The sequence below is a fragment of the Hyperolius riggenbachi genome, chromosome 10 (assembly GCF_040937935.1).
Source record: "Hyperolius riggenbachi isolate aHypRig1 chromosome 10, aHypRig1.pri, whole genome shotgun sequence".
Taxonomy (NCBI): Eukaryota; Metazoa; Chordata; class Amphibia; order Anura; family Hyperoliidae; genus Hyperolius; species Hyperolius riggenbachi.
The window spans coordinates 57,881,483-57,894,039 of NC_090655.1; the positions used below are offsets into that span (position 1 = coordinate 57,881,483).

Below are 12,557 nucleotides of genomic sequence, written 5' to 3' on the forward strand. Positions count from 1 at the left end.
CTCCATCAGTCATTATGTCATTTTAAGCTGCTTTGCTTTGGACTGCCCTGCTATCCCATTTTCTATCCATATAGTGTGAGCTCACCTTCCATTCGTATCTGGCCAGTTGGATGGTTGTGTGTTGTGGATTGGCGTGAGGGGATGGCCATCTCATGATGTTTTTAAAAGTTGTAGGTTAGATGTATCACAACACTTAATAAATGTATACTTTTGTATAGTGATTGTTGTTAATAGTAATTTGTTTTGATATAACTGTGAGCACCTGTAGGTTAATGCCTCTCCATTAGTTGTGTATACAGCTTTTGGAGCAAACATTAATGTATGTTTGGGGAAACACGGTAGCTGTTTTCTTTGTGGAAGACAGGATGTACTGTACTGCAGTCATGTACAGAGTGCTTAACTTTACAGCGGCATTGCCATCATTACATGGGTGATACAAAAGTCATTGGGTTAAACCAATGCCACTTCCACAGGCTTAGAGGGTGCTGGGGGGGGAGGGGGGGGGGGCGTATGTCTAAAAAGGGCACTTGGGAAAATTAAACCTTAAAGTGTACCTGAGATGATAAGTTTCTCAGGTACCATACTTACCTGAGGCTTCCTTAAGACCATTTAGGGTCGCTCGTCCCTCGCCATCTCCCCGGGTGGCTCCAGTTCCCGGCAATTCAGCCTGAAAACCCGGCCTTCCTTGCGCATGCGCGGGCGGCCTGGCCAAGCACACACACCCGTCATACTCCCATTCCTGGGAGCAAGCTGTGCCTATGCAGTAGTACTGCTCTGGCTCAGAACACTCCCAGGGACGGGAGCGCGACGTGGGAACACGTCGGCCGGGCCGCGCATGTGCCAAGAAACATGACTCGGCCAGGCTTTCGGGCTGAATTGCCAGTGACCAGAGCCACCCGATAAGACGGCGAGGGACGAGTGACCCTAAGGCAGCTTAAGGAAGCCCCAGGTAAGTATGGACGCATCTCGTCTCAGGTTCCCTTTAAAGGGAACCAGAGACGAAGCACCCTTGTGTATTTTACCATGTATATCAGTAAGAACATTAGAGAAAACCCTTACCATGCTCTCTGTTTCATCCTCACTGCTAAAAGTGTCTGTTATCAGCAGTCACAAGAATCCCAGACTGAGCAATTAAATCTGGCTTTGCTGGGAATGATTATTGCTGAGTCATTATAGCAGAGCCACAAGGGAGCAGGCTTGGGCTTGAAATGACACCACAGAAGACAGACTTAGCTATAATCTTTCTGTAGCAAAGCTAGATGGAGCAGCCTGACTGCTCAGTCTGGGATTCTTATCAGGGGTGATAACAGTCAGATTACACAGAGAACAATGAAACAAAGGGCAGATTAGGTGCTTACTGTCATGTTCCCACTGATTTATAAGGTAAAATACAAGAGGGTGCTTCATCTCTGGTTCTCTTTAACCCCTCCTACCCCATGCCTAACGTAGTGTAAATAAATGACAATTTAAAAAAATTACTTGCATGAAAGTTTGATAACCTTATCTAAATTGTATTTTTCATGAAAGTGAGTTAATTTGTCGCTGAAATTTTAGGGCTGGGCCAACTAGGAGCGCTTTTGTTGCGCTTGGCGAAGCGCTATGCCACTGGATCCCAATAGGGGCGGTCCCATTAGCTTGCTTGCAGCATTTTGTGAGCGATCCCTGAGTGGTTGCATTAGCGGCTACAGTAGCCAAATCGCAAACAGTCCAGGAATCGGCATGAACTTGTGAGTGCCGCAAAGCGCCTGGAGTGGGTCCCAGCCCTTAAAGGACACCCGAGGCGCAAATAAACTAGTGAAATTAACAATTGTATCGATCTTCCTTCTCCTAAAATGACTTTTTAAGATGTTCCAGCTTTATGTTATGTTTTAAACTACTTTTTAAATTTTAACTGTTTTATTGTGTTTGCTCAATTACACATTCATTGAAGTATGCTAGAGCTAAAATCTATGAACTATTGAACCTTTGTATCTCTTTCCTGCTCTCAAAAGCCATTTTCTGCTAGGAAAGTGTTTTATAGTTAGAATTTCTTATCAGTGAGGGTCACACTGTAGACACTTCCTGTCAGGACTGAGTCAGCCACTTACATACCTGATATCTAACTCTTTCAGGCAGAGAAAGAAAAAACAGGAACACAGCCTAGTCATTTGTGTGCTCGGCACTGTACATACCCATGTCTATCTCATCATGTCACATGTCACCTTGGGTATCCTTTAAGTGGGGAAGAGAAAGGGCTGTTTTACACTCCAAAACACAATCACAAATGCAGTGCCATTTCATTGCGATTTTTACACTGCAAGTCTTTGTTTTTTGTCTTTTATTGCATTTTGGGATTTTCACTACGTTGTAGAAAGAAACTCAAGCACAAATAAATGCATCAGGAAGTCGATGTTTGCAATCAGGCAGAATTGGATCGATATTGGATCACACTAGTGTAGAAGGGTTTCCGTGGTTTCCATCTTCCTGCTGATATCCTTGCATTTTACAGTTTGCAAATAACTGGAAAGTACTCGCAAGACCCAGCTCATCGCACGTGGTATAAGACAGCCTGATCAGCTTTTTAATGATCCTGTATAGTAACTGTTTGAAAAAGGCAAGACTTTAACCCCCTTGGCGGTATGATTCTTTCCGGATTTTAGGGTCTAAAAGCAGTGCAATTTTTTTGCAGGCTTTAAGACTATAAAATTAGGAAACATCATGCTGCTAGAGAGATGTACAGAAGTCCAGCACTTACCTTCCTGGGATCCAGTGCTGCAGTTCTCCCTTCGTCCTCCGGGTGGCGCTGTAACCCTGTTGTGAGATCACTGACTGTGGTCATGACGACAAACGATGATCTCACCCAGAGGGATACAGAGATTCCGAGGAGAGAGGAGAATGGCTGCTGGCGCCCGCTGCACGCTATGCTCCGCACAAGGCTCCGGGCAGCTACCACGAGCCACGCTCGGGGCTACCGCTCCTGGCTTGTTTTTTCCACCCTGAGCCTGACACATGATAACCGCCAAAGAGGTTAAAGGAAACCTAAACTGAAGAGGATCTGGATTTTTCCTTTTAAAATAATGCCAGTTGCCTGACTCTCGTGCTGATCCCATGTTTCTAATACTTTCATTCACAGCCCCTGAACAAGCATGCAGATCAGGTGCTCTGATTCAGCCACTGCTGCAGTCAAAGAGATCAGCAAGACTGACAAGCAACTGGTATTGTTTAAAAGGAAACATCCATATCCCTCTCAGTTTAGGTTCCCATTAAAGGGAACACGAGGTGAGGGGGATATGGAGAGTGCCATATTTATTTCCTTGTAAACAATGCCAGTAGCCTGGCTGTCCTGTTGATCTTCTGGCATAAGTAGTGTCTCAGTCAAAAACCTAGAACAAGCATATGAACCAGCAAAACCAGTCACTTGACTCAGACTACCTGATCTGCTGCATGTTTATTCAGAGTCTATGGCTAAACGGTTGAGAGACATATGCTACATACACACTTGAGATAAAAGTCTTTGGAAAATGAAAGATCACAGACCAATTTTACCCCCTTCCATGTAGTATGAGAGCCATACCTACACAGTCTATTCTATGGAGCTGCACTCCCCATCAGATAGAAATCTTTGCAAGATGCAGCACACAAAGATGCTGTAGACATTCAAAAGATCAGTATCAGCAAAAGATCTGTTCCTGCAAAAGATCCATTCCTGCAAAATGCATTCATAGTCTATGAGATCTGCAGATCCTCATACACACCTTGTTTAACAGACAATAATCTGCAGATCAGATCCACCAGGATGGATTTTCAGATCTGCAGATGATTGCCAGATATGCAGATGAAGTCTGTTAAACAAGGTGTGTATGAGGATCTGCAGATATCATAGACTATGAATGCATTTTGCAGGAATGGATCTTTTGCAGGAACAGATCTTTTGCAGATAATGATCTTTTGAATGTGTACAGGCATCTTTGTGTGCAGCATCTTGCAAAGATTTTATCTGATGGGAAGTTCAGCTCCATAGAATAGACTGTGTAGAGTATGGCTCTCATACTTCATGGAAGGGGGTAAAATTGGTCTGTGACCTTACCTTTTCCAAAGACTTTTATCTCAAGTGTGTATGAAGCATTAGGATCATCAGGAGGACTGCCAGGCAACTAAAAGGAAATAAATATGGGAGTCTCTATATCACTCTCATTTCAGGTTCACTTTAAAGGATACTTCCAGGCTAAAATACAAAATAAAAATCCTCTTACCTGGGGCTTCCTCTAGCCCATGGCAGCTGTCCTGTGCCCTCGCCGCAGCTCCAGTGGCTCCCCGTGTCCTTCGCTGCAGAAGCCGACCTTCTGCGTTCCACCGCGCGGGTCACGTGGTCTAGCCGATGTCATCATTTATGTACTGCGCAGGCGCAGTAGTTCTGCGCCTGCGCAGTACGTACCTGATGATGTCGGCCGGACCACGTGACCTGCGCAGTGGAGCGCACAAGAAGCCGACCCAGAAGCCGACCTGGCGAGGTCGGCTTCTGCAGCGGAGGAGACCGGGAGCCACCGGAGCTGCGGCGAGGGCACAGGACAGCTGCCAAGGGCTGGAGGAAGCTCCAGGTAAGTGAATTTTGATTTTGATTTTAGCTTGGACAGCTACTATAGGGATGTTGGATGAATATTGGGTTGTTGGCTGTTCTCCTTACCTTTCCATTGCAAGCTCATGGCAGTGTAGTGTGTGTTCCCTCACCAGCCATTTTGTTGCTGAGATACAGCAATGGAAAGCATTGTCAAGAAATTTACAATATTGAGTAATGAATCCTCACATTTTTGTAACTTACATTTACACAAATCTAAATGAAATTAAAAATGTGGATTTTTTTTCAGAGCTGCAGTTCTAATTTTAGTACACTGGGTGGCAGTGCATCACTGTGTTTTTGTCTTCAGAATCTCCTGGCCTGTAAGACTCAAGGCTCATACACACATCAGACTAAAGTCTTTGGAAAATGAAAGATCACAGACCAATCTTACCACCCTTCATGTAGTATGAGAGCCATACTCTACACAGTCTTTTCTATGGAGCTGAACTCCACATCAGAAAAAAATCTTTGCAAGATGCTGCACACACAGATGCTGTACAGACACAAAAGATCAGTGTCTGCAAAAGATCTGTTCCTGCCAAAAATCCATTCCTGCAAATTGCAATGATAGTCTATGAGATCTGCAGATCATCATACACACATGATTTAACTGACATTCATCTGCAGATCAAGCAATCATCCGCAGATCTGAAAATCCATCCTGGTGGATCAGATCTGCAGATGAATGTCAGTTAAATCATGTGTGTATGATGATCTGCAGATCTCATAGACTATCATTGCAATTTGCAGGAATGGATTTTTGGCAGGAACAGATCTTTTGCAGATACTGATCTTTTGTGTCTGTACAGCATCTGTGTGTGCAGGATCCTGCAAAGATTTTTTTCTGATGGGGGCTTCAGCTCCATAGAAAATACTGTGTAGGTATGGCTCTCATACTACATGAAGGGTGGTAAGATTGGTCTGTGATCTTTCAGTTTCCAAAGACTATGGTCTGATGTGTGTATGGGGCCTAAGAGGAAGTTATGCTGGGAATACACAATTGAGCCATTTAGATGGCTTGATTGATAATTTCCGACATGTCTGATCACCCGCCGGATCGATTCCGTGCTCGATACCACATGGGGGACAATGGAAAAAGATAAGGAAAACGAGCAGAAGATAAGAGAATCGCCCATGGGGTCGAGCAGGGAATCGATCTGGCAGCAGAATCGAGCCGTGGAAATGCACCGTGTATTCTCAGCATAAGGCCTTGTTCACATTCTAAATCGCCAGCGATATCACAAGCGTTGAGCGATGTATAGAGTAATTTTTAGGGCCCTTTTCCACTAGCAATCCCAATCAGAAATCACAAACGCCAGTGAATGCGATTTTTCATTAATTTTGATATGAGATTGCGATTTTTCATTTGCATTGCATTATCACTCTTAACCTCCCTGGCGGTAAGCCTGACCTAGGGTCGGGCTAGCCGCCGCAGGGGATCACATGGCCCTGGGAGGATTTTTTTAAATAAAACTTGTGCTATATGCCTAAAGAGACTCTGTAACATCAAAAAGATCCCCTGGGGGGTACTCACCTCGGGTGGGGGAAGCCTCGGGATCCTAATGAGGCTTCCCACGCCGTCCTCTGTCTCACGGGGGTCTCGCTGCAGCCCTCCGAACAGCCGGCGACAGACCAGACTGTAAAATCAATATTTACCTTTGCAGGCTCCAGCGGGGGCGCTGTGGCTGCTTTCGGCTCGGAACTAGACGGAAATACCCGATCTCCGTCGGGTCCGCTCTACTGCGCAGGCGCCGCAGACCTGACGACGATCGGGTATTTCCACCTACTTCGGAGCCGACAGCCACCAGAGCGCCTGCGCAGGAGCCGGGAAGGTACATATTTACGTCGCCGCTGTACGGAGGGCTGCAGCGAGACCCCCGAGGGATGGAGGACGGCGTGGGAAGCCTCATTAGGATCCTGAGGCTTCCCCCACCCGAGGTGAGTACCCTCCAGGGGACATTTTGATGTTACAGTTCCTCTTTAAGCTAGCACTTCGCTAGCTAATTATGTCCCCCAAGTCCCTCCGGTCCCCACCGATCGCCCCCGATCACCGCCGTGATACGTACCCCCAGGGATCCCGCGATGGTGCAGCCTCCCAATCGGCTCCAGGCTTCGCTATGGGGAGGATCGAGACTGCGCATGACGTGATGACGTTATGATGTCATGTCGGATCGTCGCAATAGCGACGAGTGAAGCTGGATCGTGAAGCTGCGGCTCTCACGGGATCACAGGAGGGGTAAACATTGCCGGCGGCGATCGGATGCCGGGGGCTTGGGAGACATAATTAGCTAGCGAAGTGCTAGCCTAAGCATATAGCGCAAGTTTTATTTTAAAAAATCCTCCCGCGGATGCAGCCTCTAAAACTGCGTACCGCCAGGGAGGTTAAAATCGCTCCAGAAAGTGATTGCGATTTGCAAATTGAATCACTATAGTGGAAAATACTTCTCATGATTTCTATGATAAAGTAGCAACCAATGCGATTTAAAAATCCCTAGTGATGTGCGATTTTGCGATTCAGCTGTGCAGTGCAAAAAGGCCCTTTTTCCACTAGCAATCACAATCGCCAAAGATTGCGATTTTTCATTTGCATTGCATTTTCACTCTAAAAATCACTCCAGAAAGCGATTGCGATTTCCAAATCGAATCACTGTAGTGGAAAATACTTCACATGATTTCTTTTTTTTTTTTCTTTTCTTTCAAAATTGCTTTATTGAAGATGTTAAGGTTTACAGCTTTACATGATTTCTATGATAAAGTAACGACCCTAGCGATTTAAAAAATACCAGCGATTTGCGATTTTGCGATTCAGCTGTGTAGTGGAAAAAGCCCCTTAAACGCTTTTACAATCGCTTTCTGGGCAATTTTATAAGCGCTTTTGAGGAGCGATGATTTTTTTCACTTCACTCTTACTGTGAATTAGTCCTTACAGGGCACCTAAACTCAACTGAAAAAAATAGTTTTATTTACCTGGGGCTTCTACCAGCCCCCTGCAGCAGCCCTGGGCCTGCGTCATCACTGAACGATCATCCGGTCCCCCTACAGCTACTGCGGGGGACCGGAGGATCGTACCATAACGGCGCAGGCACGGGGTGGCTGCAGGGGGCTGGTAGAAGCCCCATGTAAGTGAAACTCTTTTTATTTTATTTTTTTATTTTTTTCCATGTTCAGTCAGCCAACACCTATTCAGTAAGGAGTCACTGGGCAAGACTCCGTAACACTTCTACTGCCTATGGAGCACGTTCTAGTGGCTGCAGCTCTGGTGCTTTGAGTCCGTCAGGAGAAAAGCGCGATATAAATGTTCTGTGTCTGTGTTTTATATAAGCTGTGTTCTATAGTTTGTCATTATTCAGGAATCAGTCTGACAAAGGCTTCATTGCCGAAAGCTTGCTGCTTTTCTTCGAAGCATCATGGTATCATCCTGATTCAAAACTTCTTGCTTTTACTGATGGCTAACATGGTACGACACTACTGCTTCTAAAAAGTTGGGAGGTATGTCTTCCATTTGCAGGGTTGCTCTCACCAGTAATCACAAGTGATTACTCGTGATTCAAATGAGCTGTAATTGCCGCAGCTGAGTGGCTGGATGCGTTTCAAAGAGCTTGCACGCATCCTATTGGTCGCATTGCAAGCCTCATTACGGCGCATTTCCTCCTTCCGGCTTGAAGGAGGAAGTGCACCAGCGTAAGGCTTGCAACGCGACCAATAGGATGCGTGCAAGCTCTTTGAAACACAGGGTGGATGGCGAAATTATGGGTAATTAACCCCTCCGCATCCAGCCGCCCATCTACAGCAATTACAGCTCATTTGAATAACGAGTATACTCGTAAGAGCAACCCTGTCCATTTGTAGCAGCCCCTCTCCCATGTCCATTCGCCCCTCTGGTCTTTCCAGAAATGCGGTCCCGTTGGTAGAAAACCTTCCCCTATACCCCAGGCTCTGACATGCCAGCTGAGATACCCCTGCCGGTGTCCGTGGAAATTATTGTAAAATACCAGCAGCTGTGGGCAGGTTGGCCAGGCAAAGATGTCACCCATCAGGCATAAAGTCATGTGACTTCCTTATCCGTGGAATAGCCAGAGAAGACATAAGCTACATACTCGCCTCACAATACAGAAAGATGGATCCAGTGAAGTCTCCCTGACGACATTTGCTCCCTGATCCATTCACTCACATATCAGCATCCAGCCCCTCACACATAAGCATGCAGCCGTCTGCCTATCAGCGCCCATTCACTCACATATCAGCATCCAGCCCCTCACACATAAGCATGCAGCCGTCTGCCTATCAGCGCCCATTCACTCACATATCAGCATCTAGCCACTCACACATTAGCATGCAGCCATCTGCCTATCAGCGCCCATTCACTCACATATCAGCATCCAGCCCCTCACACATAAGCATGCAGCCATCTGCCTATCAGCGCCCATTCACTCACATATCAGCATCCAGCCCCTCACACATAAGCATGCAGCCGTCTGCCTATCAGCGCCCATTCACTCACATATCAGCATCCAGCCCCTCACACATAAGCATGCAGCCATCTGCCTATCAGCGCCCATTCACTCACCTATCAGCCTTCACTCACACATAAAGGTGGCCACACACGATACAATAAAATGATCCGATTTTACAGCAATTCGATGAAAACGATCGTATCTCTCGAAAAAATCGAAAGCTTTTTTTTCATTCGACTGAAAAATCCGATCGGAATTCCCGTTTTTTTCGATTTAAATCGATCCGGAATGCCAGATATTTCTGTTCAATTTCTCTAAAGATTGTATGGTGTGTGTTGGATTGTACGTTTATTAATATACACACCCTAGCAATTTTCTTAGAGTTTCCAATCATTTTTATCATAATTGGGGAAAAATTGAACACAGGTGTGTGGTACATTGGTCATATTTTTTAATTTGTTACAATCAGTCAGAAAAATTGATTGCAATTCTTAAATTGAACAGATATTTAAAAAAATGTTAGGTGTGTGGCCACCTTAAGCATGCAGCAGTCTGCCTATCAGCACCCATTCACTCACCTATCAGCATCCAGCCACTCACACATAAGCATGCAGCAGTCTGCCTATCAGCACCCATTCACTCACATATCAGCATCCAGCCACTCACACATTAGCATGCAGCCATCTGCCTATCAGCGCCCATTCACTCACCTATCAGCATCCAGCCACTCACACATAAGCATGCAGCCATCTGCCTATCAGCACCCATTCACTCACCTATCAGCATCCAGCCCCTCACACATAAGCATGCAGCCATCTGCCTATCAGCACCCATTCACTCACCTATCAGCATCCAGCCCCTCACACATAAGCATGCAGCCGTCTGCCTATCAGCGCCCATTCACTCACCTATCAGCATCCAGCCACTCACACATAAGCATGCAGCCGTCTGCCTATCAGCGCCCATTCACTCACCTATCAGCATCCAGCCCCTCACACATAAGCATGCAGCCGTCTGCCTATCAGCGCCCATTCACTCACCTATCAGCATCCAGCCCCTCACACATAAGCATGCAGCCGTCTGTCTATCAGCCCCATTCACTCACCTACCAGCCTCCAGCCACTCACACATAAGCATGCAGCCGTCTGCCTATCAGCGTCCATTCACTCACCTATCAGCAGCGTTCACATATATGAGTTTGGGGGTGACAATAATGGAGACGCACCGGGTTATGCTGGGGGTGACCTAATACTGGGGGGAACGTCTGGCTTTGAGGCGGACCTAATATTGGTGGCCTCAATACTTAATACTGACAGAGAAAATTTGTATTGCGCTTTTCTCCTTTTGGACTCAAAGTGCCAGTACTGCAGCCACTAAGATGCACTCTATAGGCAGTAGCAGTGTTGGGGAATCTTGCCCAAGGTCTCCTACTGAATAGGTGCTGGCTTACTGAACAAGCAGAGAAAAGATTTAAACATAGGTCTCCTGTTTCAGAGGAAGAGCAGTTAACCAGTACACTATCCAGCCACGCTGCGAACACATCTACTACCTATAGTAGAGTGGGCACAATTTGGGGGGCAGGAGGGCACACTTTGAAATTTCTGGTACTGAAGAACTTTGGCCGGCCCTACCAGGGGAGCATACAGGGACACCGCAGGCCACAAAGGAAATCTGTTTAAGGGAGGGGGACCATGGTTCAAATGGGGAAATGTAATAGGGTAAAATGTAATAATGGTAATGCAGGAATAACTGTATACGGTTTAACCATGCCCACATTTTTAACACCACACTCACTTTTATTACACCCTCTACTTAATAAACTGATTAGTTAACCTTCCCGGTTTGCCTTTTCCCACTAGTTTTTACCATTAAATATATTTGTAATCATTTCTCAATTCTAAGTGAAATGTACACACTGTACCAAAAAGCCACCTTTTTTCAGAATCAAATATCACCATGAATTGTGACATGAACATATGGCTGCATAATATTGATTGCTGGGTGAGACTGCATTGAGACCTATGCCTAGGGGAGGCAGGGGATGCCACTGAGGGCGCTCACACATGTGCCATTCCACAACACAAAGGGTGGTTTGTTTACATTCTGCCTCTGAGTGGTCAGCAGGAGACGGTGCTTCAGCTGCCCCTGCGGCTGCAGTTCGGTTCCCCATCACGTCCTGGTGACATCATCATCACTAAGCTGCATCTCGCTAGAGGCGGCAGTAGGGGGTTTGCCGGACGGCGGTTTCCTCCTGCCTCGCACCAACATAGGCTGATGCTAGACTGTGGTCCACCCTCACCCCTACTTAGCATAAAAGGAGATAAGCGCCCCATCAGGTCCACACAGTGGGCTGTAAAGGGATAGTTGTGATTGAATTTGTGAATGTGTAGGGTAGTTTAATTACCTATGTTGGACACTATAAATGTGTTCTCCCCAGACTCTTTTAGCCGGGTGCTCCACCCGGCTAGTTTTGATGAGCACCCAGCTGTCATCAGCTCACCTCCTCCTATTCTGTAAGCAGAGTTACTCACAGAAGCACAGGCCCTGCATTCTCTCATCTCTCCCCACCCACCTACTTTGTCATGTTACCCGTCTACTATTTCATGCCACTTGGCTGGAAATAATTTCTGGGGAAAACACTGACACCCACTCAATAAAAAGTGCGCTCCCTCACTCCTGGTACACTCCCAGATTTACAAACAATATATATACAAAAAGTTATAACAAAGAATAGGTGGCTCAGTTCATCAATTTACGTGTCCATGGATCGCAGAATCAGTCACCAAGCATGTAGTGTGTAATCCAATTTCTGTCAAAGTAATCCTGCGCTCACATGTATCTCCTCCACTCCGTAATTGTATCATTCATAAAAAAAGGAGAAACAACAAAACATAGTGTGATACTGTTTCAATAGCCTGTCTCTCATTAAATAAATCAATCCCGGTGCCTTGCATTCACTAAATGTATCCACCAACGTTCAGTTGACATAGGTCCTCACTATGTGCCACCACTGCCGAACCACAGACAGCAGAAAAAAACTTTGTGCAGTGAGTACTCACTCCAAGCTGCCCAAACAGTAAAGCAGACACCCCCACAGTGATTAAACCACAGATAGAGTCTCACAGGTCCTCACCATCTATTCTGGCTGCCCAAACACAGACAGCAATAAAGGCATAGACCCACAAGTTCAAATCACCTCCTCCTGTGTGTAGGTTATTACACCACCACCGCTAGCCTCTCACCTTCTTGGTTGCTGTCCAGGTTATAAGACACCCTCCGACAGGTTGCTGTAATTATGTGAAGTACCGGTCTTAATAAAGAGAAATAATACTAATAGTATGTGCATGGTTCTGGCTTCATCTTCTTTCATAAGATTAAAACTGAGGAAAACGGATGTTTCTTTCTTTTTTTCTTCTACTTTTTTTCTTTAAAATTTTATAAAAACTGTTGGGAGACGATGGTTGATAAAGTTATTGCTCAGCTAATTATAACATAGCTGAAATGTC

The 12,557-nt window shown here is 45.9% G+C and overlaps 1 protein-coding gene across 5 annotated transcripts in view; it reads left to right on the forward strand.

The window, feature by feature from the left end:
- LOC137535952 (glycerol-3-phosphate acyltransferase 1, mitochondrial-like) overlaps positions 1 to 12,557 on the forward strand; it is a 128,843-nt gene that overhangs the window by 3,005 nt on the left and 113,281 nt on the right. The gene's annotated exons all lie outside the window — the stretch shown is intronic.